Source organism: Chinchilla lanigera, unplaced genomic scaffold (genome assembly GCF_000276665.1).
Source record: "Chinchilla lanigera isolate Chin_1 unplaced genomic scaffold, ChiLan1.0 scaffold00011, whole genome shotgun sequence".
Classification (NCBI taxonomy): Eukaryota; Metazoa; Chordata; class Mammalia; order Rodentia; family Chinchillidae; genus Chinchilla; species Chinchilla lanigera.
In genome coordinates, this window is record NW_004955412.1 from 17,649,998 (window position 1) to 17,672,792 (window position 22,795).

General features: G+C 45.8%; 2 long non-coding RNA genes across 2 annotated transcripts; one reads left to right on the plus strand and one right to left on the minus strand.

The window, feature by feature from the left end:
- Positions 1-2,063: 2,063 nt before the first annotated feature.
- Positions 2,064-13,020, minus strand: LOC102018069. The gene is made up of 3 exons (XR_001232864.1): positions 12,488-13,020; positions 3,644-3,848; positions 2,064-2,542 (listed from the first exon to the last, which is right to left on the minus strand). It is a non-coding gene; the product is annotated as an uncharacterized LOC102018069 (long non-coding RNA).
- A 736-nt stretch (positions 13,021-13,756) lies between these two features.
- On the plus strand, positions 13,757-15,939 carry LOC106147869. Its single transcript, XR_001232874.1, has 3 exons — positions 13,757-14,020; positions 14,627-14,810; positions 15,164-15,939. It is a non-coding gene; the product is annotated as an uncharacterized LOC106147869 (long non-coding RNA).
- Positions 15,940-22,795: the final 6,856 nt, after the last annotated feature.

Sequence of the window (22,795 nt, forward strand, 5' to 3'; positions counted from 1 at the left end):
AAGTTGCAGGACAACCTAGAGTTGGAGAGGATGGAAATAGACTCTACTTCTTGAGAAAAGTCACATTGCAAAGGACGGGACATAAGAGATATGAGGGATTGTGGCCCTGTCTTGTATTGCCAAGTTGGGATAGTAACTCAAATCTCTTGACTCTATGTGCTAGGTACTGAGCTCCTCTTTGATCCCTTCTGCCCAACTCTCATTGACTTCCATTTCAGCCTCCTCTATAGTTCACTAAACCTAGGTGTGCCAGAAAACAGAAACAAAGCCTGCAACTACAATGGCCAAGGCCTCCTTACTGTAGAGTTTGGAGAAGCCATAGGAATAGGGATTTCTTATGGGTATACCGGCATTCCCCAATACCACTTGCCCTCAGCTACAACTTCCTGGAGGGCAGAGTCCCAAGGAACTTCCTCTCCATCTCCTCTCAGCAGAACTCGGATCCCAGGTCCAACTCTTTGTATCCATCTCACATTACGGGTAAGCTCTCCGCTGCTCCACAATCCTGGAGGGAAAGACAGCAGCCAATTTTCCAACAGTGAATAAGATAGCCCCTGGAGTCACTTTTGAAACACCACCAATGTGTTATGCCAACTTCTTTTCTGGGGGAGAACAAAAGCTATTTTTCTCTCTTTTCTTTCCCTGATGGAAAGAATCAAGACCCCCTTTTGAATCAACTTTCTCCCTCTCTGGCATGAAAAAAAAAATTTTTAAAAACAAATCTGTCAAAATTCCCACCCTGCCTTCCTTGTTACATTTTTTAATTCAGTTGGCTCCATGTGGGGGAGTCTTCTATTAATAGGTATACCAGGAGGCTTAGCAACTCTGGCAGAGGAGCACCTAGGAGAAAGCGGAGCAGGCTGACGTCGGAACAGTGAGCAGGAATCAAACCGGGCTTAATTAGGAAAACATGACTTCCCTATTAACGGCCCTGTCCGCGTGATGCTGCTGCTGGGGAAAAAAAATGCCAAGAAGCTTATTTGTTTTGCAATTATGGATGAAATAAAAAATTACTTGGTCTAATTAGACCTCTTTTACTAAAAGAAGCATGTAAAATAACCTCAGTTTCATTAGCAACTCAAAATGCACTACTCTGTGTGCTACATATGTTTAAGTGAAATGTGGAGGGTCAATTTGCTATGTAAATTTCCACAAATTTGGCTAAACTAAAACGATTAACCTAATGTGTATGCAAATTAACTTAATTGATAACGACTTTTCTCCAGGAACTTTAAAAGGGGGAAAAATATATTCTGATTCTAACAATCCTCCGAAGTGTTCCGTCACCCAATAACAAAATGATATCTTGACAAATTAAAGAGAATATAATGAAATCAGATTAATTAATGCCAAGACCAATTAGCACATGCAAAGAAACAAATCTCACTAATAGACAAATCCAGCAATAATTTGAATGAGATTTTTGAAAGCTTTCTCTGTTTGTCAGTGTGTGTATGCATGCCTGGCTGTGGGTGTGACTGTGTGTGTGTGTGTGTGTGTGTGTGTGTGTTTATGCGATGCCATCTTTGAAATGTTCCCTTTTATTTAGGCTCTAGAATGCTCAGGCTGAATAGACCATACAGTCTGAATCCTCTACTTTAACTGATCAGGTAACTGAGCCTCAGAAGGTGCCAAGTGGCAGGGCTACACTGGCACTACAACCCCTGTCTTTTCTCTACAGCACCCTGCCTGCCAGCAACCCCCACTGAGTCCCAGAGGCAGGGCCAGTATTGCTGGCAAGACCCTGACGGCCCGGGGACTGCCTGATCCTATAGTCTACATTGCAATATTTACCATATTAAAATGTGCTCTATATTAGAATATACCTATATATTTAAGAATTGAGGGGATTTTCATTTTGAGTCTCTTTTTCTTGACTCAGGCCACCTTTGTCACATCAAAAGCAATCACCAAAGCAAGCCACAGAGCTTCAGCTCCCAGGGAGAGCTGTTTTTCCTAACCCTCGTCCACAATGGGCTGACCTTGAACCCCTATGCAGTTAACAGTGAATTCTCCAGGCTAATCACTTGGCTTCAAGAGTTTCAGCCCATCTATTCCCTCTCCCTCCTCCCTTAACTAAGGACTCTGGGCTAACAGGCAGAGCTCCAGTTTGGGTTTTTATTTTTATTTATTTTTTTTTCATGTTATTCCAGATGGTTGTTACTGAAAGATTGAAGTCTGAATTGCTTCCAGTGGGATCCTCAGACAATGGCAGAGTGGAAGGAAAGGCAGCTCTAGATGGAACTTGGGCACCAGGGAGCAGTCAAACCCCAATCATGTAGACAGTGGCAACAGGAACACAAACAGAGCCTGTGGGGGATCATGCCATAGACTCCAGACTGGGGGTCTGCCCGTTATGACCAGCCCAAGGCCCTTGGATCCGTCACATGCCTGGATCTGGACAGGACTACAGCACAGCATGCTGGAGGCGTAAGAACAAGAGAATAGACAGTGGCTGGGGAGTCAGGAAATTCATCACCATGCTGCTGAACCCCTGATGTTGGCCAAGTCACTTCCCTCTGCTGGCTCTAAGCTCTCTCATCTGCAAGACAGGGAATGAATGGCATTACGTGCGTGCTAACAATCCCTCTAGAGTCTGGGTCTCAGTGTTTGGGGGATGGTTTTAGCCTCTAAAATAGCATCAATAGAGTTGGGAGGATTCCTGAATAAATAGATGTAAAGTACTTGGAACAGTATCTGGAATATAGCAAGTGATCAGTAAGTATAAATTCTAGCCTGCCAAGTGGCCCTTCGCTCCTGCTTGAGCACTTTAATGTGTAGATGGCTACAACAATGGTCCGAGGGAGGAGCTCTTCTGGGTAAAGTTTGCCGATTACCGTGGTGCAAAATGAATTCCACTGTAGCTAATTTCAAGCTACTAACATCCTGTAAAAGAGCTCCAGAGTTCCTGAAAGTTTGTTGGTTTTTGCAAGCTGGTAGGAGCCAGCTCCAGAGCCCCATGGAAATGTAATACATTTTTCTTCTATTTAAACAAGTATCTGACTGCTGTAGCTCTTGCAGGTATAGAAACTGGACATGAATTAAAGATACTGTACTTGGGACCATCCTCCCACCTGATACACTTTGGGGCGCTCACAAATTACCTCCCCATCTACCCTCTCTCACCTTCTCCCCCAACCCTCCCAGCAGAGCGATCTGTGTGTACTTGGGAAACATAAACTCACATTATCATTAATCTGAGCCAAGCATCATTGAGAAAGTAAATCTGCTGAAAAGAAACATTTATTCATTTTTAAATTTTGATGATGTGTCTATTCATCACTGCTGGGGATCGGCCACATCGTGTACTCCGGGGCGAGTCACCTCGTCCTCATTCCCGAGGTCCAGTGTAATTGACTCAGCCTCAGTTCTTATGGTCATGATCTATCTTGGGACTGCCTCACCTAGATCCTGAACTCGATGTTCCTCCCACTCCCAAAAAGTTGGTTATTTACCGACTGAAAACGGAGAATGGTAAGAAGAAAAATAAAACACCTTTCCCAGAGGGGGCCATAAAAGTCTCATGAAGTCATAAAGACAATTACTGGCAGGCCTGTATGGAATACCCTCCGTGAGTCATCTGTCTTTTGCTGGCAATAAAGGCACAAAGCAAATTAACCATGAGGGAGGCCCACTCACTTACCCTGTAATTAGACGGAGCTGCAAGATGCTTCCTTTCACACTTCATGTGGGAGGATCTGTTCTGGCTCCAGGTGGACCCGCTTGCTGGTCCAGCCAGGCCTGGGTTCTTCCTTTGGTCATTGCCCATATGATTCTGGGTCTGGAGCCTTTAGACAGTAGCAAGGAAGCAGCAGCAACTGTGGACCTCCCTGTAAGGCCCTTGCAGTCTATTTTGAGAGGTAAGCAGTACATAGAGAATCAGAGGAAATCATAGGCATCTAAGCTAATAGACATGCCTTTCTTTCCTCATCTTTCAACTCCTCCATTGTCTAACCACACTGAACAGGTTCCTTTTATTTTTATTTCTTTTGGTTTTTTTCCGGTACCAGGAATCGAACTCATGACCTTGTACTTGCCAGGCAGGCGCTGTGCCACTGAGCTAAATCCCCAGCCACTTGAACAGGTTCCTTTTCAAGTGCATCATCTGCCTGCTGGCCTCCACATCTTTGTAAGTGCTCTTCCTTTGGCCTGGATCTTGTCCCTATAAAGTTGAGACTTGGAGAAACAGTATAGACCCTATGCTTTCCAGGAAGCCTTCCGTGATACAGCCCTGAGCAGAGAACCCCCTTTCCTTGCAACCTTCTGTGTAAAACTTCTACCTAGCCCTTAGCATCGATGATGAACACTTGTCTCAAAGTCTTTGTCATCTCCCTGAACTGTGACTGTGAAGCAAGGAAAGATGAGCTTATCTTGGAATCCCAGTCCCTAGCCTACTCTTAATTCCAGCTTCCAGCACCATGCATTCACCCAGCTAGGTGTTCAATTACTTATTTTGGAAGAAAAAAAATCACAAAATGATAATAATATTGCAAACTGGATCTCTGATGGTTTTAGAGGAAGGGGTATGGGCTGGATATCTTCTTCAGGCAGCTATCCAAGGCAGGGACAGCAACTGAAATTCCAGGCCTGGTTCCTGCACTTGGCAGAGGTAATCCCCATCACTTCCCCATGGGAGATGAAAGGGCTCCACAAGACAACTCCCTGTGTCTCAGGACATACCTAAGATGCACAGCTCCCAGAGGGCAGAGTCACGCATGCAAATAAGCACTGGCCCACAAGCCCTATGCTGAAAATAAATCTGCTGGAAGCAAGATCAATTGTTGGTTAAAAATAAAGGTTGAGGCAGCATTGAATTTGTGGTTTCCTGAGCCCCATGCACAGGCAGCCAGAACTTGCTCTCCCAGGGCACTGTAGAGTGAGCTAAGGCAAGAGATCAGGGGAAGATGGAGAATGTACAGCTGGAATCTGACTCAGAGCCCCTTTGGGGCAGGGAGAAATAGATGGATAAGCTGCATCAGATGCAAGAGGCAGGATTTTAGCCACAGGGAAAATCGCCCTTTCCAAAATCCTATTGCCAAGTTTCCCCCAAGCTTCTTATCGGACCAGGAAGAAATCAAAGAAAGGCTTTTCAGTCATGCAACAAACATCTGCTTATTGAATGTCTACCATGTGCCAGACACTGCCTGGATGCTAAAGATACAGTGGTAAACAAAATAATCAAAGCCCTCATGGAGCTTATAGTCCAGGGGTGGTGGTGGGGAAGCAGGCACACAAAGAATTGATGACAGCTACAAAGAAGGATGACTCCACACTGAGAGTCTAGGAGAGGAAACTGCCCCAATGTGGAGGTCTGATAAGAGCCCGCTGAAAAGTAACATTGACATTAAGACCAATAGGGTAAGTGTCTGACCAGTTAGAGCAGTCAAAATAGGAAGAATGTTCCTGGGAAAGACAGCAGCCAGTGAAAATGTTTTGAGGCCCCAAGAAGCTCCAAAAGGAAGCCAGTTTGGCTCCAAGAAGGGTAGGAAGGAAGATGGGTGGTTGCTGAAACTTGGTGGCAATCATGTCATTTATAGACCGTGTCGCCTATTTGGATTCTCTCCGGCCTCAGGCTTTATGGGATGGCTGCATGCAGTTGTGGAGGCTGCATACTGCACGGGTGTCTGGCCAAGCGAGTGGATGGGGCTTGAGGTCCTACCTTCCACTGCATCCACCAAGTGGTGTGTCCTGGCACGGGGCTACATCGATCCCCCAAGAGAGGCCACCTTGATCACATTTTCACAAAGGTGTCATCTACTGGCCACGCCCACAGAACTGTATCCACCCAGAAAGTACGATTTCAAACTCACACAAAAATGCCTCTTCGCAAGTCATGAATGTTTTAGACTCTGAGGCCCATGCAGTTCTAACCTTCTACAAGTTCTTGGAAGAAGTGAGCAACTGTATTACAGTGGGAGACATTGAGGAAGTGGATCCAAAGCCAGAATACCTTCTGTCAAGTCAGCATTCTGTCTGGACCACCAAGCTGGCTCCCCCTCCGCATACTCCTTGCCCTTCGGACACAGTGAATGTGAGTGTGACGTGGGAACAGCCTGGCTGTGGAAGCCACAGTGAGGGCTGCCCTGGGCAGACAGTTTTTGTAGGTTGCACTGGCTCAAAGCCCCATGCTGTCATTTATTTTAGAGTCCTGCCCAGGGAGAGAGAGCCCTCAGGGAAGAGGCATTGTTTGCACAAAGTGTCTGTCATTGCCTGAGGCCGGCAGCTCACCTGGACTCTGTCCCCAGCTGGCTGGAGGTTGGAGTCCCAGCACAGGGAGGGAATGAGGACACTGTCAGATCCCATCCATCATGATGTCATGGGGGTCACTGCAGGCACAAGTGGCCCAGGGCTCAGCCTGCTGCCCAGGTACTCAGGAATAAAAGATGGCTTCTTCTGGTCTCTTGCTCCATGATCTCACCTAGCCACAGCGCAGTGCCAGCCTCTGTCCCACCTACATCACACCCCTAGTAACACATTCCAGAGCTCAAACTTCCAGCCCACACTGGCAGCCCAAGCACATCAAAACTGCCTTCCTGGTTTGGTTACTGGCACCACAATAATGACAGTTTCCATCAATCTACCAACTGTGGGGTACCATGCCAGGTGTGCAAAGCCAGGAAGGAATCCATGAAGAAGCAGATACAGCCTTGCCCTTGGGGTATGGCTGAAAAAATGTGTGACGTTTAGTACCTGTGTAATATGTGGAGCCTCAGTTGCCTTATCTGTAGAAAAAAAAAGTAGTAATTTTATTGCAAGGGATGCTGGGGAGAGAGAAATGAGACAGACATGGAAATAATATGGTTCCTGGTCCAAGTAAGTCCTCAATAAACTCGGACTGTGAACTGGGGATCATTGGCACTCCAGGTACTGAGCTATAGGACTTACAAACTATGCCTTTCAATGCTCAGCACCTCCAAACCAGGCAAGTATCATTTTACATCAGCGGAGAAAATGGAAAGCCAGATGTGTGCAGCTGTAAACCACTAAGCTGTATTGCCCTGGAGAGCTGGGACCCCATGGCCTCCACTTGCTTTCTGGGGCAGCATGTTTTTCACCCAGTTTCATGAAGCAACCCTTAGAGAGGGCCTCCACAGTGAACAAAGAGGACCCATTGCCTTGGAAATTTTTGGGCTTTCCAAGGAGTATCTAGGGCAGGAGTTGTTACTCTGGAAGGATTTTAGTCCCTGTTGGCCATTTACCTTGTCCACCTGTGAACCAATGGACAAGTAGGGGAAAGTCTAGAAGTGGAAAACTCTGGGATTTAGAGTCAAGAGTCTTGGGCCCCTACCAGTTAGCTATGTGACACTGGGCAAGGAAATGTCTCCAATATACACTTTCTCTACCTGTTAAGTGGGCTAGCATGATAGCTGCCTTCTCAAAGCTGCTCTAAGAATGCGTTTAGGTACTGTCTGTGAAAGTGAGCTTCCCCACTATACAGTGATATTCTATTGTGGGGAATTGTCTCACAGGACCAGGTTGAAAGTGGAGACAGAATTTCCTTGAAGAATGTTTCCACAAAGCTTTCAAAACGAGAGAGAGCAGGTGGTTGATAGGCAGGATGGTACAGCAGAGTGTTCCAGGCAGAAGACAGGTTGAGCAAAAGGAGAGGGAGAAAAAAGCAGGACCAGGCAGAACCCAGAGGGGCAAGAGCACTGCATACACTAAAAATATATAAGAGCCAGGCCGTGAAGCTGGTGCAGTTTGTATTCGCATTGGACAAACAAAGAAACTGAGTCACAGGGTAGCTATGGAAGTGAGTGGTCAGTGAGAGATCTGGTCCCAAGTCCATGCTCCTGATGACCCAGGTCCAATCTCAGGTAGTGGCTGTGAGGATGAAACCAAGAATGAGGCCTGCAGAGACCAGGCAGCTCATGGGCTAAAAAAATGAAGAAGCTGGGGAACTCCAGGGAATGAGCCCCCTGATAAAAACCAGTTGTCTCAAGTCCAACCCAGTGTTCCTGAGCCTTTCCCAGCTTTCATGGTGAAAGCCTTCCCAGCACACTTTGGCAGTGTCCCAGACTTCTGCACCCACAGGCTAGAGGGAGCAGTTCGGGCGAGGGTCAGGGAACAGATACCACTACTGCAGTGAAGATCTAGTGAGTGCCCTAGCTCCCTGTGAGTTTCTGGAGCTTGGGCCACTGTGGCTAAGTGTCCAGTAATCCCTCACTCTTACCCCTTGAGATGGTAGCCCTTGTGGAAGCTCCTCACTGTCTCTGCTGTTCAGGCTAAAAGGTGTGCCACCCTGCAGTGCCTCTGTGCACTTTTCCAAAGGGTGGGCCTCATCCTTCCCTTCTCCCTTACCTGGCGAGGGGGTCTGCAAACAAGAAGAGCCTGACAAAAAGTATATAGGCTTTACAGACAAACCAACATGGATTTTATTGCTTGCTTAGCCACTGACAAACTGTGTGACCTGGAGAAAATTCCTTCATCTCTCTGGGCTTCTGCATCCTGGTCTGTAAAGTGGGTGTAAATGATGCCCACCACAACGAACAGAAAACTTCAAGGTCAAAATATGATGGGTAAAAATCTACCCAAAGCCCTCTGTACATGCCAGCCCTCTTTCCCAAGCCTTCTCCTCAGACCAGTGATTACAGCAGCTGCTCAGTAGCATTTATTCTTTGCCCAGAGCACCAGTCCAGATAAAGACCAGCAGTCCCGGTGCTTGCCTCTAAAGGCCCAGGAAAATGGAGAAGTCTCCTAGCTATCCCCAAAGATCGCAGCTTCATCGCTAGCTCCCAGAGAAACCCTTTGATGTGGATGAGACCCTGGCCTGCAGCTTCATTGCTTATGAAGAAGGTGCTGAAAGATTTATGGTAGAGATCCATGTGGGATGTAGCAAGAGAAAGGCAAGCAGGAGAGCAAGAAAGTGCATGTGTCTGGGGACAGAGCAGCTGCAAGGAGTGATTACAGACCTGTCCATGTTAACAGAGACACCAGTAGGTTTCTGTGCACACAGGCCAGCCAGCCAGCGGGGAGCCAGCAGAGCCATAGACAGCTACGATAAACAAGGGCACTTAGCTGGGGTAGCTCATTGGACCTTCATGGCAATTCTGTGTAGGCAGATGAGGAAACTGAGACCAGAGGCTAACTAACTGGGCTGGTGTCATACATCATCACAGACTAAAAAAGAAGCCAGCATTTGTGTTAGGCCTTAAAAGATAGACAGGATCCCTACAGACAGGAAAGCAGCCCCTGGCCTTCTAGGCAGAGGCTGAGCATAGGCAGAGGGGTAAGATAAGCAAAGACAAAGAGAGTGAGAAATGCCCAGGTGTCGTATTAGAAGGCATTTCCAAAGCACACATCTTGGTAGGGAAAGAGCACGTATTAGGATTTCTCAGGGTCTAGTAAAGGCAAAAGAAATCTAAGACAATGAAGCTCAGAGATGGGGGCAGGAGATGAGAATTATAAAACCTGTGACCAAATGGTCTCTTCTGGGGAGGTGGTTGAAATTCCCCATGCCTGCCCTTCTGCTAACTCCTCACCCTAGGATTTGGTCGCCGTGCCCACCTGACTTTACCCTCTCCCCCACAGAATTGTCCCGTTGTCCAAGTACCTTGCTTCAAACAGGGTCCTCAGTCCTCTCCCATGTCCCCAAGCCTTCCTTCCACTTCTCTCCTCTGACTAAGCTTGCCTTCTCTCTCTTCACTTACAAAATGCAACTGGTCCCAAATGCATCCCAAGATGGTTTCAGGATTCAATGGAATGATCCAGAATACTGAGCCTCTGCTACATCCAGGCACTGGCTCACCTCAAGGACCCCACAGCAAACAGTACACAATCTTTGACTTCAGAGAGTTCTCAGGCCAGTGGGAAAGGCAGGCAAATCCATGGTCCACTTGAGCATGTTGATAACTTCCGCCTTGTAGTGGAGGATCAGGAAGTAGTTCCCACAGGAAGTGACACCAACGTTAAGAATTGAAGAATAAGGAGAACCCAGGAGAGGGGAAGGGTGTTCAAGGCAGAGGGGACGGCATTTACGAACGCTGGTGGCAGTGAAGATCATGAGGCAGAAGAAACTCTGCAGTTCAGTATGGATGAAGTATAGAATCACTGGGCGCAGGGAGCCCGGGCAAGCAGACACAAGCTAAGATAGAAAGCAGAGGCGACATTCCAAAGGTCCTTGACTTCACTACACGCTATGGACTCCTTGGGCAATCTGGCGAAGCCTTTGGATTACATCCCAGAATAGTATCTTTAAATGCATAAAATACAATAGATAGGATTACATAGGAAATAAATTTTATTGAAGTGCAGTTATGAAAATATTTTTTAAAAACTAATTTGAGATATAGTAATATATGAGGTTTTTATTAATGCATTAAATAATAAGTACTGGTGGCAGGTCTAATTACATAATTTTGAAGTAGTGCTGAGAGAAAACAGTATTTCAAGATAACTGTAATATGATATAAAAATACCTATGATTTTTATTGGTGACACAGTCACAGTTACTCCCAAAATTGCTGTGGATTAGATGCTCTGGATGTTGACTACATTCATAATTAAAGGAAATACTAAACTTCAGTTAGAGATTGATTAAAAGGAAGCCATTGTTTTCTCATCTGTGTTTATATTTCCTTATTTTAAGGACTTGTTAAGGAGTGTGTGCTTGAACTTGAGCTCCTACAAGGTCTTTACCATAACCATACCCTCCTCCCCAGTCCTCATACCCCACAATCTGCCCACTGGACCACTCAGCTATGTCAGCCCCCTTCATGTGTTTCCTGAACACACCAAGCATGCAGTTGCCTCAGGACCTTTGCTCATGCTGAGTTCTCTTCTTTGATTACTGTTCCCAGAAAAATATATGCAGACCCCTCTATCTCTCCATTCTTTTAGTACCCAGTTCAAATGTCATCTAATCAGAGAAACTTTCCCTGGCCATCCTGTTAAGTAGCTATACCCACTCTCCCCCAGTATCCATGCTCCTATACACTCCTTTATTTTTCTCAGTCATACTTAGACAATCTCAAGTTTGTATGATTTTGTGTGTTGTCTTTTTCTCCCCACCTCCACAAGAGTACAGACCTTGCCTATGTTGCTCAGTGCTTTGTCTCAGCCCCTGAAGCATGTCGTCACACAGTTCGCTACTAGGAGACTACTAGTTCTCAGCCCCTTGCACTTGCCCAAATCCTACGAAGGCCACATGAAGCTCCACAGCTCCATGAAGGCCTCCCCACACCCCAACCTCCTCTGGGGGGCCATGTTCAGAGAGACAAGCCTGCTGAGGATGGAAACCATGGAGATACGCCTTGCATTTCTGCCTGTCATTGTGCCCTGGAGCAGCCATTTGTGAAGAGGTAAAAATTCAGAGCAGCAGACCCAGAAGGTTGCCTGCATGGATAAAACCCATCTGCAGTAGGCTCAATAGTGGCCCCAAAATACATGCCACACTACCATCCCTATAGCTTCTGAATGTGAACTTATTTGGAAAAAGGGTCTTTGCAGATATACAGTAAATCCGCAATGTACAAACATTCAAGTTGTGAACTTTCAAAGGTGTACTGTATAATACTGACTTTGTCAAACATGAATGAATCCAACTTACAAATGTTCTCCTGGAACAGCACTTGTTCATAAGTTGGGGACTTACTGTAATCAAGTTAAGAAATCTGAGATGAGGAGTCATCCTGGATTATCAGTGTGAGCCCCCTATACCATCACAGTGTCCTTATAGGAAAGGCAAAGAGGGGTGACACAAACACACAGAGGAGAAAGCTATGTGAAGATGGGGTAGAAAACAAAATGATGAGGCCACAAGCCAAGGAATGCCAGGAGTCACCAGCAGTGGAAGAGACAGGGAGTAGATTCTCCCCTATAGCCCCCAGAAGGAACATGGTCCCGGCAAATTTTAGATTTTTGATCTCCAGAAATATGAGAGATTAATTGTCTATTGCTTTAAGCCACTCATTTGTGGTTATTTGTTATAGCAGCCACAGGAAACTAAGGAACTAAATCTAGCTTCTTTGGGGCAAACACAGGCCTAAACCTGGAGCTTTTGTTTCCCCCCAATGAAAGCAGAAATTCAAACTGTGATGTGAAATCTCCTGATTTCTAAGAGCAGTAGTCTGGGTTATTGCAAGCATGGAAGCCAATTCTAGTTTGTAATAAGTACTTTATGGGAAGGACTTTGATGAGCTCACAGAATTGGAGAGAATGCCAAAGAACAAAACATGGAAATAGACAGACCCAAGGCATCCAGGTCTTACCATTCCCAGACCACACTGACATCCACTCAGGACACTAATGCCACCCGTATGCATGACCACATCAGGGACAACCACGAAATGCCAACACTGAGGTCACATAAAGATCATGTGGCCAAGTGAGCTTCAAACCCAGCAGGGATGGAATGCATCAGGGATGCTCTGTGATAAGGCCCCTACATGGGTGCTGGATTCCTGATGCATGCAGACACTTCAAGCATATTGTTTGGAACCTGCATTTTACATCACAGATCAGCACATAAAACTTGGAGAATACTTACCTTGCTGGGTGAGATGAAGTGTGACACTTTCCTCTTCCCTCCTCCCTACTCCCCTCCTCTTCCTCCTCTTCCCTCTTTCCTCTTCTCTCTTTTCCCTTTTTTTTTCTTCTTTCTTTTCTTCCTCTCTCCTTTGGTTTCTTCTCTTCTCTATTCTATTTCATCCCATTGCATTCCCATTCTACTGGATCCTACTTTTTTCATTCCACCTTTATTCTGAGTGATGTTTATGTATGAAAGTGAGAGAAAGTTATGCCATACATTGAAAGACTTAGAAAATGCACTATTTAAGGGCTGGGGCCATAGTTTAGCAGTGCAGTGCCTGCCCAGCAAGCACAAGGTCCTGAGCTCCACCCCTAGTACCAAAAAAAATTACTTAGAGCCAAGAGTGGTAGTACACATACTTAACCTCAGCACTAAGGTGGGGGAATTACAAATTCAAGTCCCACTTTGGTGACTTAGCAACTTGGAGAGACCCTACTCAAAATAAAACAAAAGTTTAAACAAGAACTGAGAGTGTAGCTCAGTGCAAAGGCCATGAGTTCAATTCACAGTATTAAAAAAAAAAAAAAAAACTTAAAGACAGATTTTCTCCCAAATAAAAATTTAAGCATAGGCTATGTGGGGTTTCTTGCAAATTGATTTCAAGACCCGCTAAGGGGTCATAAACCATAGTTTCAAAAGCACTGCCCTAAAGCAACCAATGCAATTAAAAAAAGAGGCAACCAACTGTATTTGGGACAAATGAAGAATGTCTTTGAGCTGAGCGCAGCCCATGGACTGCCAGTTTATGGCTTTTTCATTAAAAGCATGATACATTCACTGATGAATGGACTGATTGATTCAAGTGCAGCAAGGGAGTACGTTGGAAGAGCCTCTTCAGCTTGGATTTTTAATGACAACATTAAGCATCCAGCTCTAAGACCTAATCCAGAGGCAGGCACACAATAAGTGCTCAATAAACACTTAAGTGTAACTAAAAACTGATGATTTTCTTCAGTTTCCTTGTTCCTGGCTGGTGCCATGGGAGATGGGGTGTGGCAGTGGAGATTAAGGGATCCACACACACATAGGACCTGGGCGTTGCAGTCTTCCACGCCCCACTCCTGTCTGCCTGTCCCGTTTGGGGTCCACTCATCACCATTCACATCAACATCCAGACAGGTGAGGCTTTGCTTTCACATCAACCAGCCGGCTGTCCCACCCGCTCTCCTCTCGCGCTTGGCGGTGCTATTCGTTAAACTGCCAGAACGTACACCATAGGGCTATAGGATGCCACGGGGGAAGAGATGGAAAAGGAGGAGAGGAAAAGAGGCACTTTTTCAACTTTGCCTCTAATATCTTCGTTAATTGAACTCATCAGCTAAAATCATTTGTGGAAATAAAAAAAAAAAAGGAGAGCGAAAAGGAACTGATCATATGCGGGAGAAATAACTCAGATGTGAAAATCCTTCAGACTAGGAGATTGCACTATTTATTCACCCAAGTGTCCTGCTGTGTCTCTGAAATGCAGTGATTTAATGAGGTGCTGCAAAGGTATTTGTTATTAAGAAATTCTGTCTCTGCTTATTCTCCATGTGATTAGGACGGGGCCCGGCGGAAGCTCCTAACCGGCACGCTATTAAAGATTTAGGAGGCTGCTGCTCTCCCCGTTGCCCCCCCTCTCACAAACGCCTTTTGAAATGGTTCCAAAATTAAATATTGTACAAGCCGATCAGCCTTGTTTAACGCAGATGCTGAGTGAGATTTAAAAAGAAATTAGAAAAGCATTTGTGTTAACAGATGTTCTTCCTTCTCTCTCTTGGAGCTGAGATGATTGGGGTTGGGTCCCTCCCGAGCCAGGCAGAAGCCAAAAGGGAGGCGCCCCAAGTTGATGGGGAGAGGGGCCGAGTAGGTCAGAGGATCCTGGAAGAGGCAGCTGGTCCTCTCTTTCTCTGTTAGTGAGGCCCAGGAGACCCTGAAGGAAGTGGCAAAGCAAGCTGCGGGCCTGGTGGGCATTTCCCCAAAGCTCCCAGATCCTGCTGGAGCCTCTCCCAAGGCAAGTGCGTTTAGCAGGTGTTCACTGGAAATCTGCAGCCATGCTAACTCCGTTGCCCATAGTGGCGGGGAAATCAGCAAAGAAGCAGTTTTCTCTATCCCCAGACTCATTCGGCCATCAGCCCTGGCAATCAACAAGTCCTCCTGAGATCTCTAATCCAGTCGCTTCATACAGACAAGACCAGCTCTGATCCAGCTCCTCAACAGGTTGGACACCCCACTTCCTGACACACTGGTGCTATTTCCTTCCTTTAACTCTAGCTCTGATGTCTACCAGGGCTAACTCTTGGTAAGTTCTGGCCATATCTTAGATCTTTCTTGAATACACTGTTTTCTCTGTTGAATCAAAATAAATGGGGCCGTCTTTCCTATGAATAAAATCATTGGAGTGTCCGGCACGTTGGGCACATTGCACCTGCTCTGGAGATGGACCTCATGGCCTCCTTTGAGGAGCAAAGCTTAGTAGCTGCATTATGAGTAAGGGCTGGATATAGAGCTAGGGACAGGGCACTTGAAACTCACCCAACTACCCCATGTGATAGGCTTCACATGCTGAGGAGCATTGCAGTGGTCTTTGTGGATTTATTCTTGCTTGTTGTTGGTGAGACACCAGAGTCAAAGTGATTTTTCATGATCCCCTAGGGCAACACAGACAGCATCAGAAGAGGAGCTGCCTCCCATGAGTCCAACTGAGTGTTTTTTTCTGTCAGTCAGTCAATAACTCTGTCCACAAAATGTATCCAGCCTCTAAGCAAGACACTGAGGATTCAGGAGGAACAAACTGGACCCTCATGGAGGTCCCCATCTGTCAGAGGATGCACACACTAGGCATGTTATTGCAGATAAGTGAATACTGTGCAGAGGACTTCCAAAAGAAACTATGGGGGCTCAGGGGAATAAATGAGGACAGAAATGACCCCAAGGTAAGGCAAGTGAGCAAGCAATGTTTTTTTACCACAGTGAACAAACCAAATACAGATCACATTAGGGGTGGGTCTGTTGCTGGCCCTCCTTTCTAGCCTGGGACATCTTTGCCACTCCAACTAGCTCCTCGATCCCTCCTGGCATCCTTGCCCCATTAGCTGTTGGGCATCACCCTTCTTGTCTTATCCCCAGCCTGACACCCAGAGGACGGAATGATAACCCCTACCCCACATCACTACCAGAGGATCCATTCTTTTCTCTGAGCTCTCAATCTTGCATAGAAGTTCCAGAAGCAAGCAAAAATGAGAACCAGGTCACTTTCTAAAGTGCAGTCTTGGAAACAGCCATGGCCAAACACCACAAAGAACACTCCAAACAGGTGACTAAGTCTAGAGGTCCTCCCTGGAGGCCAGCAAGACCCTTCTAGGCTCTCCTTCTTTTACCTTAGCAAGTTCTAGTACTAGTGCCCAAGGCACAGAGGTATTAAATGACAATGTGACTCTCAAACTTCTACCTGTGGTTTCTTCCTCTGGATCACCTCTTCCTCTCAATCACTCCCTTCTTCAAAGACCTCCTCTGGGAGCTCTTCTACAATCCTCCACCCTGGCAAAACCAATCAACCCTCCCCTTCATGCCGTCTGCCTCACCCTTTAGTTAGTTGTCGACATATCTGCATTCTTCTCTAGACAGTAAATTCTTTAAGGGGGGAACTGTGTCCTATCATTTGTATCCTCCTTACACAAAGGCCTTTCATGGTGCTTTGAACATAATATGGATTCAAAGTCTTTAGCTGGCAAAACAATAGTAGCACACATGAACTAGATAGACAGTCATATCATACATCTATTGCAGAGAGGCAAAACAGCATTATTCCAGGAGTCAGAAAGGCAGGATACTGACCCCAGCTCAGGCATTCAGGGCAAAACTGGGCCTCCGTGTTTTCATCTACAAATGCAGGTGGCTGGATTCAACTATCTCTAAACTGCTTCTCCAATTTGCACATTCAGTTTCTCTCATTCCAAGCCCCTAATTCCTGCAGGCTTTCAAAGAGACAGCCCTGGCTCTACCTTACTTGAAGAACTGACACATGAGCAAAATCACCCCTGCATGCTTTTTCAACCTGGAACAGAGCTGGAAAAGTAAGGACACTGGGAGTAGAAGTCCCCTTTCTTTTCTTAAAAAAGTATATTTTGCACAGATACATACAGACACATTGGTGCACACACATACATCACCTCCACCTTTGTCTACCTTATACTCTGAGAAATCCAGGAAGCCACCAAGGATACACCAACAATGTCCTTGGACCAAAATGAACTAGGATGAAAAACTTCTAGGATTATATTTTTAAAAATCCCATTGTGCAAACTCTTTCAGAGCTAAGGTTCCCTGCTTTTATCTAAAGAAGGACCAAAAACACCAAAGTTTGTTTTTCTACTAGCGAAGACTTAATGCTTCAACTGCCCCCTGTGCTGAGAATTCCTAAACTGAAGACTGGGAGGTACGGTGTTAGCAACTAGTTTAGACACAAACTGTTTAGAGTCAAGGCTGCTAGTTGCATCCTCATTGCCTCTGTCCCTTGTTTTCTTCAAAAGTAGAATCCTGATTTTAAACTAAGCACCTACCTCAAAGATGACATTTTCCAGTCTCTCATGTGACTAATTTGGTCATAGACTATAACATGGTCAGTAAGACAAAAGTATTGTGTGAGACCTCCAAAAAAATTCCTTAAAAGGAAGAGCCCCCTACTTATAACTACTAGATGCAAGAGCTGGCACTGCAGGAGTAAACATGGGGAGGAAGCACACATAACAAAATCCCATGACAGAAAGAGTTTTGATTGGTCCCTAACACTATGAAGCTGCCATATTTTCTTCAAAATGCCCTCAGTGTTGCCTCCAGAGCTGGAGTCTTCAGCTGGTCAATCCCAAGTTACGCAGACATCTTGAAGTGTTGAAAAGGTATCTACTTGAGAAATTGAAGGTATCTTTGAGACTATGAATTCATTTCCCTTTCCACCTGGACTCATTTTCTAAATAATGAAGCTCAGGCCAGAAAATTAAGAGACTGGCCCCAGGTCACAGCCAACTCTGTTGAAGCAAAACCAATTCCTAGGACACCAGACTGGGGGCTCTTGGGTCTTCCATTAGAGAGTTGGCTGTGACACTGAGGGCATTTTGCAGCACCAGGCTTCCCATGAACACTGCTAGGCAAGAGCACAACAGGGCCACTCAAGAAACCCAAGACCTTAGACTTCAGAGTCAGATAACTTGACTTCAAATGCCAGTGCCATGATCTACTGACTCCAGGACTTTGGATAAGTCACTAGTTCTTACCCTTAAAATGGGACAAACAATACCTATCACAGGGATGTTTGGGTCAGTTCAAAAACCTGTAAACATCAAGCTCTCCCAGGGCACCACAGTGACACAGTTAATCTATGTAGATTGTGCCAAAGCAAACTAGATGCCTGGAGAAAAGGCCAGACACACTAGGCAAACGTTCTCTGTCTTCATGGGTCCCCAGGAAGAGTACCACTATCCCCACTGGGCCCACACTAAACCACGGTAATAAAGACAGCCTGAGTTTCATTTCTCTCCACAATGGAAATGAAGGAGGGAATCACAAAGAAAGAGAGAGAAAACTGAGGACCTAAGATTTGGGTTTGTGAGCACTTCAGCAAGAAAACAAATATCTTTATTGGCTCTGGACAGTCTGCCAATCAGCCACGAAATTACCAGCTTCTCTCTCCTCCCAGAAGGGCCTCCAAGGCTGCACACAAAAGCTGCCAATGGAACTTCGGGACCTAGAGAATAAAAGCCCCTCTCTGCCGAGCACAGGCTGATTTGCAATGCATTGCTTTAGCATAATTTCCCAACTCTGCCGCCACACAAAAGCGTTTCTGTCCCTATCTGCGAGTTTAATAATTTCTATTTCCTACACCTTGCATTCAGAATGCATCCTCCCAACATGGGTGTGGGCTGGGCACCGGCCTCAGGCCTCAGGCATGTCAGCTGCCACCTCAGGAGCCCCAGGCTGGAAAACCATTTATTAGACCGTTTTAACCTCTTCCAAGGACGCAGCAACAGAAAACAGGATGCCCGACCTGTTGAAAATGTACCTCTTGTGCCTACCTTGACCTTTACAGCCCGTCTTCCACTGCATTAATTAATTTATCCCACACAGCACCTACTAGGTTGTGGACATTGTTCCAAGCATTCTAAGACCTGCTTTCTTATCACCACTTGCACAGTACCAATGAGATGACGTATATACAGTCGTGCACTACTTGACAATGGGACAGGTCCTGAGAAATGCCTCACTAGGCGATCTCATCACTGTGCACACATCATAGGGTAGATTCAGGTAAACTAAGATGGCTACAAAGCTACTAGACAACATGACCTTAAGTTACCTTTGTAGATACATTTCATCATTGATGGAAATGCTGATTGCAGCACCTGCTGATATGCACCACCATACTGAAACCAAGTTTCAGTATGCGAAGTGTACTTGACCATAAGTCTTGGTGTCATGTCTGTTTGGATTCATTCTTGTAACATGTAGGACTTGATGGCATCTGAACATAATATGTGCTCGATTAAAGTTGATGAATCTTGAGTGAAAAAATAAATGAATGCCAAGACCTATAAGTGTAATGAAAAGCAATTTGGTTAGATTTAGTGAAGAGGGGAGCAAGGGAGAAGCTTATGTTACAGAAGCCCTAAAATCAAGTAACTGTGGAGTTGGCCCTGAAGGAGTGTAGACATTTCATAGAGATAAGGGGGCTGAAAAAACCAACTCTCACCAGAGCAAAGAGCCCTCTGCAGAGGTAAGGAGACGATGGAGAATGCGGGGCCCTGAAGCTGCTGAGGTCTAGGCTTGGGAATAAGAAGGCAGGCTACAAAAGTAGGTCAGTACCAAAGGTCTCAGGCCTTGATCATGTCAGATCAGGAACAGGAGAGAGTCAGGCAAACCCATACTTCCAGCTCCATCACTTATCGGCCGTGTGACCTTGGTCAAGATCCCTAGCACACCGAACCTCAGCTTCCTCCTCTGTAGATGGTGGCTGGTGAAGGGCTTACCTTCCAGATCTGTTGTGAAGACTCACATGCAGTTTGAAGAGCAGTACCAAGCGTAGCAGACTTGTAGGTTTCAGGTAGAAGCTGGAACCTGCTTTCACCAGGAGCCTGACAGTTTTCATTCAGGTTTGTGTTAGTCAAGGTTCTCCAGAGAAGCAGGACCAATAGGATATATAAAGAGCTATGAAGAAGGAGATTTATTATGAGGGACCAGCTCACGTGATTATAGAGGTTGAGAAGTCTCACCACCTGCCTCCTGTACTGTGGGCCCCAGGAAAGCTGGTGGTGAAGCATCAGGCCAAGGCCAAAAGCCCAAAAACAGGGAGGCTGATGGTGGAAGGCCCATTGTGAGTCTGGAAGCCCCAAAACCATGAGCACTGATGTTCAAGGCAAGAGGAGACCTGTACCCCAGCTCACATAGAAAACAAATTCACAAATTCACTTCTCCTGTCTTTTAGCAAACACCAGCAAGATCTGCCACCACATCTGCGGCCCTCCAGGAAGAAGTGCTAGCCCAGCCAAAGGCAAGGCATCAGGCACAAAGCTCTGAGCAAACTAAGTGCCGGTGGACACACGGCAGAGAAAAGTTAGGTGGGGGCCGTTCAATGGCTGCGGGAGAGCTTGTCCTAGCGGGAAGCCCACACTTTCTTTCTCTCTTTGCTCTTTGTTGCACAGACTCCTTCCTTGCAACAGTGAGGAGGGAGACCCCCTCTTCTCACCTTTCTCTTCTCATCCACCAGCCGTATCATAGATGGCTTTCTGTGATCCCACTGAACTCTTCGTATCTTTGCATCCCCAGGGCATCTATCCAACTGCTGAGCCCAGACTAAAATTTTGAAGGTCAAGTCTGGAAGGGACACTGTCCCTATCCTTATAGTACAGAAGGGAAGACCAAGGCTCAGAAAGGTCATGTGACCTGCTGACATTATACACTGAATCAGTGGTGGAGTCAGTGGGCACTGAGAACCTGGTTGCTGGGTGACTGTCTCTGCCTGTATCTATTAGAAAGCTTCTAGCTAGAAGTAAGAAAATGCCCAACACAAAAGGGCTTAAGAATGAGAACCTTATTATCTGATATAATCAAAAACCCTGCTAATTCAATCAGTAGCAAGATCCTAGCCTCCTTCCTCCTGCTCTGCCATCTGCGATATGTTAGCAATTGTCCCTAAGTTTGTCAGCTCCTGCTAGCAGAGTGGCTGCAGAGCTTTAAACCTCATGATCTAACCCAATAACACCTCTCAAAACTTAGAATGTCCTTCTTTTGTGCCGGATTTAGGTGAGAACTCTTCCAAGACTCCTCTCTACAGGCTCTGCGGTGCCTCACTGGTTAGAATTACAAGTAGTATTAATGTTATTGGCTGGCTCAGGAGAAGGCAGCTTTGGCTGAGGGGCAGCAGTGTAGGAGAGCTGGACAAGGTGAATGTCCTGCCAGCAAAGGAGAAGCTGGGGACTGACTAGGACAGAGGCAACAAACAGCTGGGTGTGCTGCTTAGGTGTGACCCTGCTTACCAGCTTCCTGGGGACAAGGAGACAGCTTTTCCAGGAATGCAAGGGTCTGTCAGCAATTGTCACAGCCTATGTTTCTGGTTTGTTCCTTCTTTGCCAAGAACCTGGGTGTAGAGTTGAATAGCTGGGATGAAATTCTGGCCAGCCAAGTTAGACGGAGCTACCCAGACCCTTAACCTCACAGAGCCTGAGCTCACTTGGCCCCTTGGAAGGAAATGCTACAGCCTACTTCACTCTGTACCCTAACTCTTAGCACGATGCCCCAACACAAGGGAGATGCTCAAAAAATGTTGCCATGAAATCCATAAGCTGGGATAATTATCCCTGTCTTACAGGGCTGCATTTCAAATCCTGTGTCATAATGTAGAAAAAAGCATTTTGTTGAAAGTGTGAGGAGGAGCTAACATCTTCATGATTCCACCCTTCTCTTTCCTCTCCACCTCAGAAATATCTGACTCTGTACAGAAAGTGACACACAGGACTTCTTTAGGCTCACTGAGAAACTGCAGGACTTCTGAGTAAGGAGAGGATATTAAAAGGCAAGTCACGGGTCCAAGTGTCTTAGTTGGCTCAGGCTGCCATAACAAAATGCCACAGATTGGGCTTAAAGCTTAAATAACAAGGTTATTGTCTCATAGTTGTGGATGCTAGAGGCCCAAGGTCCAAGGTCAAGGCTGCTTTCTGGTGAGACCTCTCCTCCTGGTTTATAGATGGTATAGATGGTACCCTCTCATCATGTCCTCAGATGGACTTTCCTCTTTGTGCATGTGAGGGGTAAGGAGAAGGGAGGGAAAGAGATCTGGTATCTTCTTTCCATACGGTGAGTAGTCTTACCAAATTTGAACTCCGTCCCTATGACCTCATTGAACCTTAATTAGTTCCCCAAAGGCCTTATTTCCAAACACAGTCACATTGGGGAGGTAGACTTTATACATGAATTTTAGAGAGACACGGTTCAGCTCATAGCATGAGGAAAGTTCAGTTAGGGCTCATCCTAATCACTTTAATATGATTGCTTCTAGAAATATCCTATTTCCAATAAGGTTACATGGAATTCCATGTATGAATTTTAGGGGAAAAATAATTCTATCCATTAGGTCTATGGAAGGTTCTAGAATTGTCCCTCTGGCCTTGAGACCTGAAACATAGCCTGCCTTCCAATGACTGATGTGACAGCAGAATGGCAGTATGGCAGTGTCATCTGATCCAGGAGCATTCTCAGACTTCATTGGTTCTTACTGTCACTCCCCAGAACCCCCCCCCCAGTTCTATATATCGGCATTTGCTGTTGGCTTCTTTTTTCTGCCCAAGTCACTTGCACAAGTGTCTGGTGGACTCCAGTTTTGAGTCTGCTAACCTTGACTTTCTGCACAGTTCTTTGATATTGTCATCATTCATTAGGATAGATTAGACTGTGCTATAGTTGCTAAAAATTGCAAAACCTTCATCACTTAAAACAGGAAATTCATTTCTCATAATCTATACGACCAATGCTGTTGTTCATGGGCCTCTGATCCACACAGTCATTCAAGGATGCAAACTTATTAGTTTTCACCCAATTATAACATCTCCAGTTTAGAATTATCTACAAGAGGGTAAGGGGAGAAATGTGCACCACCTCTTTTAACACTAATGCATCATCTCTGTTACATTCCATTGACCAGAACTAGCCACCTATTTCTGACTCTTTCATGTGAACAGGAAAGGAGAGATTTGAAAATATTGGTGAGCACTAATCATGTCTATAACTCATACATTCATC